Below are 17611 nucleotides of genomic sequence, written 5' to 3'. Positions count from 1 at the left end.
TCCTTTAGCAACTTATCAGTTAACCACAGACACAAAAGACATTTGTGGTAACATATGCAGCTGAAGAAAGAGAATAAAATAAAGAGGCACTGTGTCACTTGTTGCTGGTGTGTACTGTTTAAAATTTAATTCATTGTACTTTGCTACAGTTTTTCCCCATGATTAATTCGAATGAATTTTCATTCATGTATATGTACAAACACAAATTAGGATTTGTCATGTATTCTAAGAGGCACAATATTGTACAACTTGTTTGGGGATTCACAACATTCAGAAGTGTCTAATTTAAGAGGTGTAGTATAATCTAGGGAAGGAGAATAATATTTTCAAAGGTGTCCCAAAGTAACATTGTCAACCTTGCAGAAAATATCCCAATGGCATTTTCCCCATTGTTCTCTTAAAGGTTTTGTGGAGGACAGGGGAGTCAGGGAATCAAACCTGAGGTAAATTTTATGCAGTGTGCTTGATGATGATGATACTTATGTATTTTGATTTAAAAAAAGCACTTGTCTGGTGCCTCCATTGTCTTGGACTTCCAAATGTCATCAAAATGCAGACAAAAGCCATAAATATCATTAAAATAAGTTCAGGTGCTCTAACTGGCAGACTGTTACAGATTTGCAGTTGCAGGTCACCATGTCAACATGACAGATGAAGAATATCAATATTGTATTTATACTACACACTTATACTGATCAATGCGTACTGTATCAGTGGCCGAGCAGAAGATACTGAATCAGAAGCAGTAGGTACTGATAAAGTCATTGAAAAGTAAGGAACAGGTGTGCAGCAGTGGGGCGGTAGGGTGCATACAACGTTAACAAAAAAACATGGGAACATAATTAAACCCTGCCAGACCACCCTCTGGTGTCCTGACAGGGAACTGTCCAGCAGTCCATGACAGTAAATGCAGTCAGTCTGCCTAAAGATTTCTAAAACCTGGTTAGTTATGCTGCATTTCTCATTCTATAAATGTCACTTTGTTCAGTTTAATTATGTCTGTGATGGACCTGTACTGCCAGAGAGAAGAGCTTACACACTCTGTACAGATGGCAGTAGATAAAGTTTTAAAATGTTTTACTGACCTAAACAGAAGACGGGAAATTTTGCCAACAGAGCATAATTCCCAGGCTACAACACAAACATGTTAATATGACTAATTATGTATTTACATGTGTATCATTACATAACTGAATTCCACAATGGGTTCATTCATTAATCTTCCTAATCAGAGTCACTGTGGCTCCAGAATCTATCATGGACACACTAGGCATAAGGAGGGAATACACCAGTGGTGGGCCGTCAGTGCCAGCAAGGCCTTCTCTGCTGGCCTAAACAGCAGTGATCTGAATCACTGACTTGCATTTTAATATATTTAATATATTTTTCCATGAAAGTGTACTAAATTATTCCCAATTGTCTATTCTCTACATTTCATAGCTTTTCTCTTGGTTGCGCTGCTTCCAGTAGTGTATATTTATGATGAGAGTATTTATCCAATCATATTTCAGTCACTGGCTGACATCATGTGTTGCCAGGGTGAAAGAAATCTGCCTTAAGGCCTTCAGAATCAATAGTGCAGGCGCCCATAGCTTAAAATAAATGGCAATGGAATTGTTAAATTAACCAATCAGATTTCGAGTTGGTGTCACTGGGGCCATCTATCAGGCATACAATTACGTCAGCAATTTCCCGTCCTTTAATTGGATAATCAGAGAATATATACTTTGCTATTTAAAGGTTGATTAGTATCTATTGCCGTGGCGTCATAATGATGGTATAGAGGAGGATTAATTCAGGAAGGACACCAGTGAAGGCCTAGGTGTGAAATGCACAGCCCACCACTGGAATATACCATATCACAGGTGTGGAAAAAGTACTGAGATTGTACATGTACATGAAGCTTTGCACATTGTCACTATTTGTGTAAGTATTTTCATCTCTACTGAAACCAGTGCTACTTAATGAAAATAAATTAATTTGTATTTAGTTAATGTTGATTGTTTGCATGAAATGAACCAAGGTCCTGCCACTTAATATTGGCTTCCTTTCATTCCTTTCTGTTCTTTGGGCACATCCCCAAGAACACTGCTTGTTGATGTCTCCTTTCCAACAAAATGGAGTTAGTGAAATTATTACAATAGTCATCAACTGAAAAGTTTAGCATGAGCCCATAGAACAGGAAGATGTACATTTGCAGGGTACAATGAAATTGCATCAGTGCACAACTTCCCTGTCCAGGGCAATCTGGCTCATTGGTCTAGAGTTATGATTCTCACTTTGGGTGTGAGAGATCCCAGATGAGCCCTTCCTATATTGTTAAAATGTTACATGGAATAGCCTGAGTGGGACAAAACTAACGGAAACTTGGAGTGCCGGCTGCTTGGTTCTCATTTGGAAGCTTGTTTATCGAGAGGTCCCAGGAGGTGCAAATCCCATGGTGTATTTCACCAAATAACCTCTGAAAATCAAAGCTCCAACCGTGAGCCTATCCCAGGAATGCTGGGAGTAGGGTGGGTCCTTGGATTGAAGCCTCTTATAGGACACCATGCATGAACCGGGGGGCTTTTCGCGTGTTAGGCGAACGTAATAACCACTACACTACAGAAACTACAAAGAAGCTATTCGGGCTCTCATCTTCAAAATAAATCAATTAAACCAAAAAAGAAAACAAAAAAAAGACAATATCAAGACTTTTGTTCGCCAGTGCAAATGAGCAGAAAACGTGAAAACAGTCACGCTACAGAAACTATGTGGGAGTGGGGCCGGATCTCAGTTTCAGCTTGTTCCCAAGGCATGGGTGCTACAGAGCGCAAAACTCGAGTCTAATTCGACGCAAAGCACAAGCCCCAGACCGCCAAAAGATGTTTCTGCCCAGTTTCGAACTGGGGACCTTTCGCGTGTGAGGCGAACGTGATAACCACTACACTACAGAAACAGAAGCGAAGGAAAGTGTTTCCATTCGGCAGGGGAACCGCAAAGTAAGTAAATAAATAAATAATCGATCAACGCAAAGGCTTAAGTGTTCCTTCAACCGAGTAATGAGCAAGCAGCCTCAGGCGTTGGTGGTATAGTGGCGAGCATAGCTGCCTTCCAAGCAGTTGACCCGGGTTCGATTCCCGGCCAACGCACTACATTTAAGCCGCATGTTGGAGCGTGGCAAATGTACGAGGGCCGCCCTTGAAAAGGCAAACGGAACAGGAAAGTCCGCCAGCTGCGTTTAGCAGGCTTTGGCAAGAGTGTGATGAAGGCTTCTCTGCTTGTGAGAGGTCTTTCCACAAGTGATTTCCACTTGTGTTCTAAGTGGTTGCTTGCTGAGGCCAAAAAAAAACAGCCCTACTTGTTGCTCGACTCGAACAAGCAAACACTTGTTCATGCACTAAAGCCCATTTGAAGCTAGGCACCACATAGTGGAGAAACTGCTCTAGTCACCTTCAGGGTCCTGATTAGGACAAGTGGGCTCTTACTGGAGCAAAGCTCAAGGCTTGTTTCTGCCCGGTCTCGAAAGTCAAAACGGAACGGCAAAGTCCACCAGTTGCATTTGACAGGCTTTGGCCAGAGTTCTTTGGTGAGAGCTCTTTCCGATTTCCAATTGCGGTGTAAGTGATGGCTTGCGGCCTGCAGCAAAAGCCCCTAACCGCTGCTTGATTTGAAGTATACACTTGTTCATTTTCTATGCACTAAAGCGCATTTCAAACTAGGCATCACATTGTGGAGAAACTGCTCCAGTCACCTTCAGGGTGCCGATTAGGATGAGTGGACACATACTGAAGCAAAGCTCAAAAGCCTTGGGTTGTTTCTGCCCGGTTTCGAACCGGGGGCCTTTCGCGTGTTAGGCGAACGTGAAAATATACAGAAGCAGCTCGGGCTCTCATCTTCAAAATAAATCAATTATTACAGCTGGCATTATTGATATTAGAGAAATACGCTGACCAGCTGCTGTTCAGAGCAGTTCTGTATCTAAGCAGGTGTTCAGTGTAATCTATAGAGTGTACAGATTTGCTGGGTTTCCTTTATAATTGCTAAAATGGTCACTCTGACATCTCTTGGTGGGGACATGTTTTTTAAAATGGCAAGGTTTAAGCTAGGTAGAACCTAGGGAAAGTTTTGTAGACTCAAGAATATAAATAGCATAAATAGAGGAAAAGAAAGATATGTTTCTTGATGAACACAAGATGGCGAACTTGGTTATCTTATGGTCTGACAAGTACAAGAGCACCTTCTGTAATATAGGCTCTGCCTGTTCTTCTATCATTCATACTGCACAAATATTTAACCCTTGCCATTGTTAATCTCAGGAGCTAAACTAATTTCAGACATATAAAACAACTGTTCACTTTAGACTAAAGTGTTTTTTTCTGATTCAACATTAAAGTCCATGGCGAAAAAAGGGGGATTTGTTCATCTCCTCTGCAACTGTATCAGACTCTGCACTATGCTACTCTGCTCTAACCCTAACCCACAGTGACAGGAAATCCAGCTGCACTGTACAAAAATTTTGACAGTTCTGTTATATTGAAAGTTTTACTGAATTGAAGATACATGTTTTAAGGTTTTTCTTCTTGATAAATAACCTGAACAGACTGTGCTGGTTCAGCACCATCAATGTTTTGGATAGCAGAGGAGCACATGGCTGCGGTGTGGAGCGAGTGAAGCATGGCAAAGCTGTTGGAGACCGAAGAAGACATCCCTAAGCCATTGCACTCGTCACTGCTCCACCGTACCTGGACCCCTTTCAGCCCCTTTCAGCCATCAACCAAGGCTGTGTAACCATGTTTTCCCTATTTTGCTCCTTTTTCTATTTTCACTGAATTTTGTACTCAAAGATTCTTTTTTTCCCTATGTGCACCAAATAAATACACTGTGAATTTTAACCTTCGCTGTCTCATGTATGTCTGTTAAGCCCTCACTGCCTGAGTAGTGTGGGAGATAATTTTGTAAATGAGGATATATGTATGCGGTGTGTGTTTGATGTAGTGTGAAATAATCGGGGGACAGCAGGAGTGAGTTCTCAGGTAAGGTTTACTCGTTAGGTCGTTTGAGCTTAAGAACAATATAAGGTTTAACACGGCATGTTGGCCTGTCACGGGCCTTGCACACAGGCTGCAAGGGCTTTGAAGAACAAATAGTTGTATGAATGATGTCAGTCTGGCAGGCCTTCTCTGCGGTACCAGGCTTTCCAAACTTGGACCAATCAATGGCAGAGATGCACCCTAGATTATTATGGTCAATCTTCGCTCCGCTGGTACCTGGAGCGGCAGTGATCTCATCATGAAGTAAACGCAGCGCGTGCTGGATGGCAATGGTGGTACCAGGCGAAATATCTAGAGTACATACGTAGAAGACAGTGGATAAATCAGAAAAGCCGTGAAGTGTAGAGTGTAATAAAAGAAAGGGTGTTGGCCCCTGAAGGACTGAGAACTTACCCATGCTGTCTCCTGAAGAAGAATGAGGTGTTGGCAAGAGTGAGGCCGAAGACAATCCCACTGGTGGGGGCAGAAACGCCCAATTTGTTAATATAATGATGTAGGGAAGTTTTAATTATAATGGTATTTGAAAAGTTGTAAATTCAAAGATAATGGTGTAAAAAAGAGTCTAAAAGGTCTAAAAAAGAAAGATGGGTGGGATTGTCTAGGCAAAGAACCAGTGACGTGTTGCATTGGGAAGATAAGGGAAATGTATATAAAGGCTGTAGTTGGAGTTTCCCGAAGAGAGGTTGTTGGGACGTTCATGCGTGAGCATCTCAATTCTTGTGTCAGCGCTGATTACAAAATAAAATCTCTTATCTGCATTCATCTAGTCTGCTTGATTGGCTTATTTAGTTTTGAGGCCTTACTAACTATGAGTCTCACTTAGACTGAGCTGTCGGGTCAGTGTGGAGCTGGAGTCAGATTTTAGTAGTGAGTACAGTAGAATTTTTATTCCACAGTAGCTACAACCTGTATTCTCTAATAAGTTAAAGTCATAAAGTTTCTTCCTCATGTCATCTCAAAGGTTTCCTCCATGTAACTGTTTCCTTTCGGTTACTCATGATTGATTTAAATCTACAATTGCAAAGTATTTCATTAAATTAAAGTTTCTGACTCTGTTCACGTTCATTACATTAAAGTATCTATAATTATGTTATGAACCTGTTTACCCAAATACGTAGCTAAAAAAATTTAACAACCATGAAACCAGGACAACAGAGAAAGTAGTTTCACCAAGAAAAGATAACATGGGACATGCCAAAGAAATGAACAAGTGGGCCAGAAATAAAACCAGACCAGTGACCAAAAACACATTTCCTCTTGAATCCGTTCATTTATCAGCATCTACATACTATATTCTGATTGTACACATGGATATATCACCAACATACTGCATAATCTATTGAAAGACATACTGCAAAGAAATATACATTTTTAAGTGCTTATATATTTTTTTCACATTTTGTACTGTTACAACCTGGACCTGAAATGAACTTAACTGGGATTACACAGTATATCATGATTATATATATAATACTGTATATTAAATCATGTTTGTTGACTTATTTTGCCACCTATTGGGATAATAGAGATAAGATAGAATTTTCCCCTGAATGTTTTCATCCAATTACTTTCAGAAATGATCATGATTTATAACAAAATTAATTTTTGTGGGCCATATTAGCCAATATCAAGCTATGAACATGGACTTCGAGCAGTGACAGACTGTAAAATTACATCCAAATTCTAACAGCAACATACTGTTTTTCCAAACAGTACGATACAGTAACATACTTGTAAAATCTTAAGCAGGTTACCATAGAATTTAACAGTAATATACAGTATTTTCTTTTTGTGGTATAGACCAGTCAAACACATGCACTGTAAAAAGTAATTGTTGAATCTACTCAAGAAAAACTTGTAAATTTAACTGACTTTAGAAAATTTGTTGATTTAAATTGATTAGACTGTGTAGTGTGAACTAAACTTAAGAGTACTTAAGAGTATTTATTTATTTATTTATAGGTTCTGGGTCTTTTTCCCCTTTGCGCTATAAAATAACCTGGAAACCAGTAAGATTTAAGCTTATTGCCAATCAGCTGCTGCTACATCACAATCCACCATATTTGTATGAACAGAGCTTGATATATTTACTGGCCTTTGGTTAAGTTTCAGCATAGGATGAAACAATTACTATTACAATTATTATTACTATCACAATTAGAATTACTCTTCTAATTTCTTAAACACGCTTTTGTCTCATGCATGCGCAATGTGACAGAACACAGGTGTTTGGAGAAGACATTGACGAAGAAGAACTCAAAGAACAGCACGTTTTAGGGATGTAGTAGAATGACTAGGTATGCTCACAATGATCTGTTTATAAACATCAGTGTCTCTTACAACTTAAATACAATTTTATTTGCTAGTTGTGTGGAAAGAGGAAAAGACATAAAAAGGCACACTGAAGTAGTTTTATGTCAAATGCGACCAGTGCTACGTTGCAAAAATCGACTTTTACTGAACACTTGTTTTATTACATTTCTAAGCTATTTTAATCGGTTGTAAGTTCATGGTTTATCATTAATGATATGTAAAAACCTGTGCGGCCTTTATGAACATTCTTTCTAGAACGTTTGATCCGCACGTGTGGTTCACATGGAAATGAACAACATGATGCCTGAATTAAGATAGCTTAATTAACAAGCATGTACCATATTTTGTGTTTTTTATTTAGTGTATGCTTATTTTGGGGACTTAAATTCATGCAGTGGAAGTGTAGGTTTTGCTTGTTTTCGTGTGAAAAGTGGGCTCAGCTGTTGAAACACTACAGAATAAAACATGGAAGCTACACTAGAAGTACTCCAATTCCATGTCTCTACACAGATTGTCTGTGCTCATTCAAATCATTTAATGCAATAAGTGTACACTTAACAAAACATCATTCACATCAGGCACATGGTAGCCTATCCAGTCCATGTGATGACATCCCTTTGATATTTCACTGCCCACTTTGCAGTTTTGAGGCGCCCTGCACAGAGTCTATTTTTTTTCTCATTTGCGGCAGCATCTCAAAAATCATAGAACTGTGCAGTTTCCCTACAACAATTGCAATTTTGAGAGCAATATCTACTCTACATTTAATTCCCATAAATGTAGAGAGCATGGAGCATTTGATCAGAGGCAGTTAAAATCTGACGTTCTCTTGTATGTTGCTACACACAGTGTAGATAATGTGCAACAAGAATAGCCCTTGAGCGCTGATCCTGTAGATGAACTTTTGGAGATAAATGATATAGAGATTGAAAACTTTGATGAATTGCGTCCTCAGTTGGAGCCTCACTCTTTCTCAAATTATAGCCTCACTCTCTCAAAATGCAGGTGATTTTGCATGTTTCTGATTTGGCTGCACAGGAAATAATTCAACATATAAATCAAATTTTACTTCTTTCATCTTGACAATGACCAAAGATGGTGAGCCTCTTTCCACAATAAGCAGAGGAGCATCATATTTTCAGAGTGAATTTCTGATTGCCATGCCAGTTGAATACAAGCTTGATTCAGAGTCAGTCTCTTATGTGCCAGTTCTGCAAATGTTGCAGAAAATGCTAAACTGGGCTGACATTCTATATAGGGTTCTTTGCAATGATCGATTAGTTAATGAATTTAAGACTTACAGAGATGGCACTCAAGATTCAAGATTCAAGAAGCTTTATTGTCATTTCAACCACATATAGCTGACGCAGTACATAGTGAAATGAAATAACGTTTCACCAGGACCTGGTGCTACAGAAACATACAACATAAAGATCAAACACAAAAAAAACACAGAGCTAGGACAGAAGTTTGTCTTAGCCACATAAAGTGCACAGTGTGCAGCTAGGTGCAAACAGATCGAAGACAAGACAGTGCAAAAATAATAAATACAAACAAAAGGCAACACAAAAACACAGGACACTTAGTGCCGAAAAGAAAGAAAAGAACATGTGTAATGGAATATAAGTGAAATAAAATAAGATAAAAAGAAATGATGTAAAAAATATTGTGCAAAAAAAATTCAACAGCAGCAGTTGAGGTAGTGCAAATAGAAATAAACATAAGTATAACTATAGCAGCGTATGACAGGTAGTGGTAGTGCCACAAGTAATGAACAATTTAAATTATGTGTGTGTGTATGTGTGTGTGTGAGTGTATCCATCCAGGTGAGAGAGAGAGAGAGTGTGTGTGTGTGTATGTGTGTGAGAGAGACAGAGAGTTTTGTACAGTTCAGTCTTGAGTGTGTGTGTGTGTTTATGTGTGTGTGTGAGAGAGAGTTGTTCTACAGTTCAGTCCTGGGTGTTGAGGAGGCTGATCGCTTGAGGAAAGAAACTGTTCAACAGTCTGGTTGTGAGGGCCCGAATGCTCCGGTACCTCTTTCCAGATGGCAGGAGGGTGAAGAGTGTGTGTGAGGGGTGTGTGGGGTCATCCACAATGCAGTTAGCTTTGCAGATGCAGCGTGTGGTGTAAATGTCCGTGATAGAGGGGAGAGAGATTCCGATGATCTTCTCAGCTGTCCTTACTATCCGCTGAAGGGTCTTGCGATCCGAGACGGTGCAGTTCCCAAACCAGGCAGTGATGCAGCTGCTCAGGACGCTCTCGATGGTCCCTCTGTAGAACACAGTCAGGATGAGGGGAGGGAGATGGGCTTTCCTCAGCCTCCTCAGGAAGTAGAGGCGCTGCTGGGCTTTCTTGGTGATGGAGCTGGTGTTGAGTGACCAGGTGAAGTTCTCTGCCAGATGAACACCAAGGAATTTGGTGCTCTTGACGATCTCCACCGAGGATCCATCGATGAACAGCGAAGAATGGTCACTCTGTGCTCTCCTGAAGTCAACCACCATCTCTTTAGTCTTGTCAACGTTCAGGGAGAGGTTATTGGCTCTGCACCAGGCTGTTAGATGTTGCACCTCCTCTCTGTAAGCTGACTCATTGCTCTTACTGATGAGACCCACCACAGTTGTGTCATCGGTGAACTTGACAGTGTGGTTGGATCTGTGCATTGCTGCACAGTCGTGAGTCAGCAGAGTGAACAGCAGTGGACTGAGCACACAGACCTGAGGAGCTCCAGTGCTCAGTGTGGTGGTGCTGGAGATGCTGTTCCTGATCCGGACAGACTGAGGTCTCCCAGTCAGGAAATCCAGGATCCAGTTGCAGAGAGAGGTGTTCAGGCCCAGCAGGCTCAGCTTCTCAATCAGCCACTGAGGGATGATTGTGTTGAATGCTGAACTGAAATTTATGAACAGCATTCGAACGTAGGAGTCTTTACAGTCCAGGTGTGTGAGGGCAAGATGGAGGGTTGTGGTGATGGTGTCATCCGTGGAGCGGTTAGGACGATACGCAAACTGCAAGGGGTCCAGTGAGGGTGGTAGCTGTGACTTGATGTGCCTCAGGACGAGCCTCTCGAAGCATTTCATCACAATTGGTGTGAGTGCGACGGGATGATAGTCATTGAGGCAGGAAACCGTAGACTTCTTAGGCACAGGGACGATGGTCGTTGTCTTGAGGCACATTGGGATGATGGAGCTGCTCAGCAAGATGTTGAAGATGTCAGTGAAGACATATGCCAGCTGCTCCTCACACTCCCTCAGCACTCTGCCAGGAACGTTGTCTGGTCCAGCAGACTTCCGTGGGTTAACTCTGCATAGAGTTCTCTTCACATCAGCTGTGGTGAGACAGAGCACCTGGTCGTTTGGAGGAGGGATGGTCTTCCTCGCTGTTGTGTTGTTCTGTGCCTCAAACCGAGCGTAGAAGTCGTTCAGCGCATCTGGAAGGGAGTCGTCACTGTCACAGGCAGGTGGTGATGTTCTGTAGTTGGTGATCGCCTGGATGCCCTGCCACATGTGCCGGGAGTCTCCGCTGTTCTGGAAGTGGCCATGGATTCTCTCAGTATCAAGAAAATGACTTTTTCAACACTGAGACCTTCAGGATTGTCCTAGGTCTTTATTTTGATGAATTTGAGCTTGCCAATCCCCTTGGCACTTCTCAAAAGAAACATAAAATATTTGCTCTCTATTGGGTTCTAGCCAACCTTTCCTCAAAAGATCTTTCATCACTTCAGTCAATTCAGATAGCATTTTTATGCAGAGCTAGTGCAATTTAACATCATGGTTACAAAGACATCTTGCACCCACTTGTTAGGGACCTTGAAACTCTTGAAAAGCATGGTGTATATATTGAACAGTTAGGAGACTGTTTGAAAGGAAGTTTGCTTTTTGTTTCATCTGATAATCTGGGTGCACATTCTTTTGCAGGACTACAGGAGAGTTTCAGTGTTGAGCACCCATGTCGGTTCTGCTTTGCAAAGAGGAGTGAAATCCAGGAGAAGGAGGTCTGGTCGGGAACATGGTGTGAAAGGTGGCTGTGTGTTAAGTGAAAGGTTGGAACATTTTCACACAGTTGGTGGTTTTCCACCTGACATAATGCACAACCTTATGGAGGGTGTCATCCCTATTGAAATGTCCTTGTGCATTAATGATTTGGTATCAAGGAAATTAATATCTCTTGAATCCCTGACTCAAGCTATCAAGCAGTTACCTTACAAATTCTCAGACAAAGTTTATCAGCCTCAGATCATCCCAGGCACATTTGCCTCATAAGGTACCACTGGGGGTAATGCCCATGAGAATTGGGCATTTATTAGACTTCTGCCCCTCATGGTGGCCCTTGATATCCTGTCCTCACAGCATCATCTGTGACCAATGATGGAATCAAGTATAATCCAGATATGGTTGTATCTGTTGGTACTTTTCCAGGCCTGTCTGATTTCAGACAGTTTTTTCAAAATTCTTGTCATCAACAGTGCTGTTCTGTTTGTGTGTAAAGATCTGACATGTTGGTACATTCAGCACCTGCGTTCTTTTGAACTTTGCTGTCATGTGCTATCACTGACAATCACCAAACTCTCAGAACTCTTATAAACTTCGGGGAAGGACCTGTGTTACACTCCAACATTATATCATATGCTGAATGAATGATAATTCAGGCTTAAAGAGACTTGAAATTATTGAAAAATTGTTTACTCTCATTCTTACTTGGAAGACAAAAAGGCTTATTTTTGAAATGATTTCTGATTGCTGATGTCTGACTACTATGTAAGAAGATAGCAAGCATTGCTTCTCAAACTTCAGGAGGACACAAAAGCATCATATAATTTCATTCAACTTCAAGTGTTTGAATAGTATCAATGGGTTTATTAAGAAACAAACTGAAATGTAATTCATTTTCTTTAAATGGTCATATCCTGCATGCACTCCTGAGAGAGCAGCAGTTAAATGCTATTCTATGTGAAGGGTTGATCCAGTGAAATGGATTATATATTGAAGTTGATTTCTCAACAAACCAATTTATTTGCCTTAAATGCTTGGACTGTATGGCAGATGTCACATTAAATTATTAATTATTTTGTGTACTTTTTAAAGTACATTTAAACAAGGATGAGTGAAACTTTTCAAATCATTTTTTTCAAAGGATGGGTTTAGAATTATGCAATTGGACAACTGTTTTTCGGTTGAAGCTATTACTTTAATTTAAGAAAACCAACCCAATTCTTTAACCTTTGTAGAGAGAATAAATATGGAGACAAGGACTGTACTCTGAGTTATAGTTTGTGAAAATGACATCAGAAAAATCATACTTCCTGCGAAACCACAGACAGTTGACTCCCTGATGGAGCAACTTGAAGAAAAGCTTCAGTATGAAGATCCAGAATTCAGCAATTCCCTTGTGAATCTTACCTACATTGCTGACTTGCCAGATAAGCCCACCCAACCCCTAACACAGCTGACACTGAAGTCCTGTCTGTGGCTTCTGATGATCATTCATCTCATAGTCTATGGACTGCATGGCCAGAATATTTTGAGATCCCTACTTTTCCTGTTGACGTTGAATACAGATTACATCAGGGAAATCTACAATACATGCGAGATAAAACATATCTACAAGTGTCAGGAGAGCTCATCTAAGGGGCGGAATAGGTGGTATGATAGCCTCAGATGGAAAATGGGTAACTACCACTCAAAACTGCATCAAGCTGGATGTTTGGAGATATCCATAAATGGTTGGAAAAGAAGGGGACAGCAGCCTCAGAGAAACATCAAAAGTCTCAAGAGGTTTGAAATCAACTTTCTACCGAACTTCCCTGATGGTGAAGATGAAGCCAGCATGGAGTCTAAAAGGAAGGAGATGGTGGAAGACATGAAGAAACGTCATGTTAATTCTGCACTAGCCCAGAACATGACTTCTACATTTGCCTTGTGTAGAAAGGAACTGATAGAGAAGGAACCTGCAGTGAAGAATACAGTGGAAAGGTGGCCAGCACTTTTCACACAGAGTCAGGTGAATAAATATTCTTGGTTTTATGGATCATTAAAGAAATAGTTCACCCAAAATTAAAACTGTCATTTACTCAGATAGTTTCAAACCTGTATAAATGTTTTAGTTCTGCTGAACACAAAAGAACGTATTTGTAAGAATTTCAGTAACCAAACAGATCTCATCCCCCATTTACTTCCATAGTATTTATTTTTCCTATTATGGTAGTAAATGGGGGATGAGATCTGTTTGGTTACTGACATTCTCACAAACATCTTCCTTTGCGTTCGGCTGGACAAAGACATTTATACAGGTTTGGAAAAACCAGAGGGCAAGTGAATGATGACAGAATTTTATCCAAACTTAAGAAGATTTTGCACCAGATTAAAAATGATGTAAGCTCCTCACACACATCACAATTTTTTTTTATATTAAAACAACTGTTGCTTTTGCTGTTGTTCTTTGCTTTGTGTTGTGTTAGTGCCATGAGCGCTATTAAATAATAATTTTCATAACTTTGCAGAAATCCAACATCAACGTGAGACGAACAGCCGTTCTCTATGGATTACCATTCCTTCTTGGAGAGGACCCCACCGATTTTTACAAGACCTGTTTTGTAAGTAGTTTCGACAGGCAAACTGCTCTTTAAACAGTTTTGAGATCTAAACAGTACGGAAACTGAAACACAGAAGGGGTAGAGCAGGGGTAGGTCCTAGAGAGCCGCAATCCTGCAGAGTTCAGCTCCAACCCTAATCAAACACATCTGAACAAGCTAATCAAGGTTTTCAGGATTACTAAGGCTACAGGCAAGCAAATCTTTTTTTCAGGGTTGGAGCTGAAATCTGCAGGACTGCTCTCTAGGACCGAACTTGCCTACACCTGGGGTAGAGAAAAGAAAGTAAAGATAAATTAAGAAAAAAAGACAGTAAGAAGACATTTTATAATACATAAAGAAAAGAAAGAAAAACAATAGTAAGAAGGACAATAAACAGGAGGTTGGAAATTTAGACAGGTAGGAAGAATAAAGGACAGATGCAACAGAGATGAAGTCAGTAAAAGAGGTAAGAAAGTACAGTAAAATAAATATAAAATACAGAAAGGAGATTAGATTGAAAGAAAGAAAAAATTTTTAAAAATTCAGTCAATTCTCCTCCATAATTATGTATTTTGATAACTTTTCAAATATCAAATTGTGAGTTTTAGAATAGGTTTAAATTTATATAGCTGGCCTTCCGTTTGATTTATTGTCTTTTCATGCAGTGGTTTGAATGTCTGTATTCGTTCCTGCATCCACTGCTGTGTCCTGATTGAAAAGGCCTGTACATTTAGACATATTGTAGTGTTATTAATTTTGTTTCACATTTTACTGTGAGTATATGCTCTTAAAAGATGTTTTGTGTCTTACTTTGACCTTATTTTTGCTATATGCCCTGTTTTTAGGACTGTGATGACAATGAAGAAATGTCCGAAATTGCAATTGGAATTTTGACTGGTGATTCCCGAGCACTCTGCAACTGCAACACTACCCTACTCCCTGCATCTTGATGCCAAAACAACAGCTATCATTTTGGAAGGTACCATGGTTGTGGATGATGTGGAAAATCTTCCACAAGCAATGTGTCTGCTCTTTGGACTGATTTATGATCTAAACTTAGAGTATCCTGCAGCTCTGAAGAGCACATTTGATTTCATACAGAGAGTGATTTTGTCTCTTGGCCACAAGTCACTCAAACCTAAAATCCAATCACTAAAAAATCGCCTGATGCAGTAATAGTAAAATCATTGCTATGATGTGATTTTTCCCCCATGGTAAACCATTCCTGAGTTGAGCTAGAGTAAATAGAGCTGTCTTTAAGAGAACTCTAAAGGAAATTTTTCAGTACTACATTGATAGTTCAGTGATTTCCAATTGTTGAAAAAGAAAAATATCTATAAGGATGTTTTGAACAATGTCAAGTTTACCTAATGTTAAATTGGTCTTAGAATAGTTTTATTAGAAGACAATTTTAAAGAGAACTGAATTAGGAAAGCTGTACTAACTTACAGACAATGTTCAGTGTTTGCAAGCTCTGCTTTTGACCACTTTGTAAAGAATTTTATTGTCCTTTATTTTATGAGTGCAGTATGTGCTTTTATTGTCTAAAATGTTTTAACTATGTGAGATATTAAACAATATAAAAACAAAAGGGAATGCTGTTATATCAGCACCCTGAGATCTGGTCGGAGGTAATCACAGCCGATATGTGTTTGGAGCAGAGTTGTGGTAAAAAATCTTGGTTTTAAATGTTTGATTTTATAGTGGAAAATTTATGGGAAGTAGCTAAGTAGAGTTTGGTCACATTATACCATTATACTCCCAAAGCAACTGCACTGTAAAAAATACAACGTTGACTCAACTTAAAATTTTAAGGCAACTTGCTGCACAGCATTTTTGAGTTAACTCAACTTTTAACCCAAGTAGTTGACTTAACTCAATTTACTAAGTAAGGTCACAGGTCTCCTAACTAATATTCTTTTGTTAAGTTGATAGAGTTTTGATAGTTTAAAAGGTTTAGTAATTTAATAAATGTGAACTTATGTTTTTTGACATCCCTGATTTAAAAAATGTATTTGGATTTACTGAAGCAGGTACTTTGTTTTTAATTAACATTTAACATAAGGTTATGAAAAAAGCTATAACTGCATGCTTGAAAATTTGAAAATTTCAGCTCAGTGGCTAGCTAAGACCTGAAGCAACAGATTTGATCAGATTCACCAGCTTTAGCATGATTAACTGTATACATTAAAAAATGCTGGGTTATTTTTTCTACCCAAATGCTGGGTTGCCTCTGTTGGGTCATTTTTCTGGGTTATTTACAGAGAATTGGGTACTTTTTGTGTAACCCAGCCGCTGGGTTTGGGTTGGGTTAGCTAGTGACTGCTGACACATCACAGACAAGACCGCCCCTCCCCCAAAGTTCAGCGGTGTATTCAACAGCTGTGTCAACTTCGTGTCTTCTCTTTTGGGCTCCAACACCGCTGACGGTTCATCTCCCTCATGCATTTAAGCGAAAATAATGCTAAATACAAGGTCTGTATACACATTTTCTCCCACTTAAGTCACATATGACAGAAAAAATTATCATTGTGTTTGTAACATTTATTACTGTTACCGTGTTAACGTTACACTCGAACTTTCAGCCTGGTCTGAGCTATATAGCTTGATAGTTTAGCTGACTCTAGCTGACAATAGCTATTAACGTTACCCTCTCCCCATTTACTCCGTGATCAAAATTCTCCTGCATTTCTCCCGAGTTATGACAATATTATTATAACTATTATTATTATTATTATTATTATTAATATAACTAGCTTCCATGATTTTAATGTTGACAAGATGTCTTTGTGTTCTGTGTCGTTTTGTCTTTCAGATCAGGCAATAGATGAAGAAAGCTTTCTGCTTTTAGATGAGGGGACCATCAACTGCATAATCCCAAAAATTGGCCCAAGGCTAAAGTTCATGAAATACTTCAGAGAATTTGTAAGTAGTTACGGTCACTGCAGATGGAAAGGGCTTAATTTTCCCCACTTTTTGCACTATTATTTTAGCAGATCATTTTTTAAACGTTCCCAAGGCATATGTTTGCTTTTGGTGTAAAAGGCAAATTCCTGGGGATGTCAGGAGTATCTTTAAACATTTACAAGCAGTACACCATATAAACAGTTCATCAACATATTTCCAATGTAGTGAAAATGGTTGTGGCAGAACTTTTTCTTACATCAGGTCTTACAGAAGACACCTAGTGAGCAGCATGAAAACCAAGTTGAACAGATTCTTGATGAGCCTCTCGAACAGCTGGCCCAGCCTGATGATGAACTTAATGCCGAAGAGGAGTTAGGACAGGAAGTTGAGGATGAATGGGATGAACTACAGCAAGAGGACATTATCGAATGGGTGACCCTTTTTTTTTTTAGCTAATCTGAAGTCTAGATCTGCCCAGACATTTTCTAACTTAAACTTTGTGGTACAACAGACCTCTAGTTTAATCTTCGATATTGTGAGCAGACTACAATTGCAGACTATGTCTTTATTTAGTCAGTTTGGTCTTGATCAAAGCCCAAAAGTAGAAGAGCTCATGCTCTTGCAGCTGAGCCTTTCAGAGAACTGGAAACAGACTATAAACAGATGCAGTATTTTGCTAAATCAGGAAACTTTATTCAGCCAGTTGAGGAGTTTTTGCCTGGGGTTTCCTATGTACAGCAATGGGATTCCACCACTGGCACTGTCCGACAATTTGCAGTTCCTGATTCCTATC

General features: G+C 39.6%; 2 non-coding genes across 2 annotated transcripts; one reads left to right on the top strand and one right to left on the bottom strand.

The window, feature by feature from the left end:
- Window positions 1–2865: 2865 nt before the first annotated feature.
- Window positions 2866–2938, bottom strand: trnav-cac (transfer RNA valine (anticodon CAC)). The gene has a single exon. It is a non-coding gene; the product is annotated as a tRNA-Val (tRNA).
- A 121-nt stretch (window positions 2939–3059) lies between these two features.
- On the top strand, window positions 3060–3131 carry trnag-ucc (transfer RNA glycine (anticodon UCC)). The gene has a single exon. It is a non-coding gene; the product is annotated as a tRNA-Gly (tRNA).
- The last annotated feature ends 14480 nt before the right edge of the window (window positions 3132–17611 follow it).

The sequence above is a fragment of the Hemibagrus wyckioides genome, unplaced genomic scaffold (genome assembly GCF_019097595.1).
Source record: "Hemibagrus wyckioides isolate EC202008001 unplaced genomic scaffold, SWU_Hwy_1.0 Contig2, whole genome shotgun sequence".
Classification (NCBI taxonomy): Eukaryota; Metazoa; Chordata; class Actinopteri; order Siluriformes; family Bagridae; genus Hemibagrus; species Hemibagrus wyckioides.
This window is presented reverse-complemented; position numbering and strand designations above follow the sequence as displayed.